Source organism: Penaeus monodon, chromosome 30, assembly GCF_015228065.2.
Source record: "Penaeus monodon isolate SGIC_2016 chromosome 30, NSTDA_Pmon_1, whole genome shotgun sequence".
Lineage (NCBI taxonomy): Eukaryota > Metazoa > Arthropoda > Malacostraca > Decapoda > Penaeidae > Penaeus > Penaeus monodon.
Genome location: NC_051415.1, coordinates 23,814,517 through 23,814,961, shown reverse-complemented (window position 1 = coordinate 23,814,961; position 445 = coordinate 23,814,517). Strand labels below are relative to the sequence as shown.

At 35.3% G+C, this 445-nt stretch overlaps 2 protein-coding genes across 2 annotated transcripts in view; one reads left to right on the top strand and one right to left on the bottom strand.

Annotated features, from left to right (window-relative positions):
* LOC119592656 (glutathione S-transferase Mu 2-like) overlaps positions 1 to 445 on the bottom strand; it is a 66,444-nt gene that overhangs the window by 41,315 nt on the left and 24,684 nt on the right. The gene's annotated exons all lie outside the window — the stretch shown is intronic.
* Positions 1 to 445, top strand: part of LOC119592657 (glutathione peroxidase-like) — a gene marked incomplete in the record, with an annotated part of 7,782 nt that overhangs the window by 3,454 nt on the left and 3,883 nt on the right.

Genomic DNA, 445 nt, shown 5'->3' with positions numbered 1-445 from the left:
TGGGCTTTCCAGGCGTGTCCTGGGTGATGGTCATAAACTTGAACTCATGTTATAATTTAAATACATTTTTAGAAACTGTGCTATAACTGTATTGCATCACCATGATTATCCTTTTGTTTAGAGGACAGCAAGGCATTATTTCTGAAATCATGGTATATTTTCTTATTCTTTATTTTTATGAGAATGCGGGCATAATCAAATATGATTATTTCCAAACTCTATATTAGATTTTTTTCTCATTATTTCCATTAATTACAAAATCGGAATCAGAATTTCGTTCTCGGTTTTTCCGTTTTTTTTCAAAATTCCGTTTCCTTTTTTCCCCTTTCGCTACGATGACCTGTCGAATTTGTGTTTAGTTTTGTTGATTTTGAAATTCCCGATTTTCTTCCTCCTCTCTATCGATGAAGTTGTGGGCGGAGTTGGTCTCCCCCCCTGGCTACCA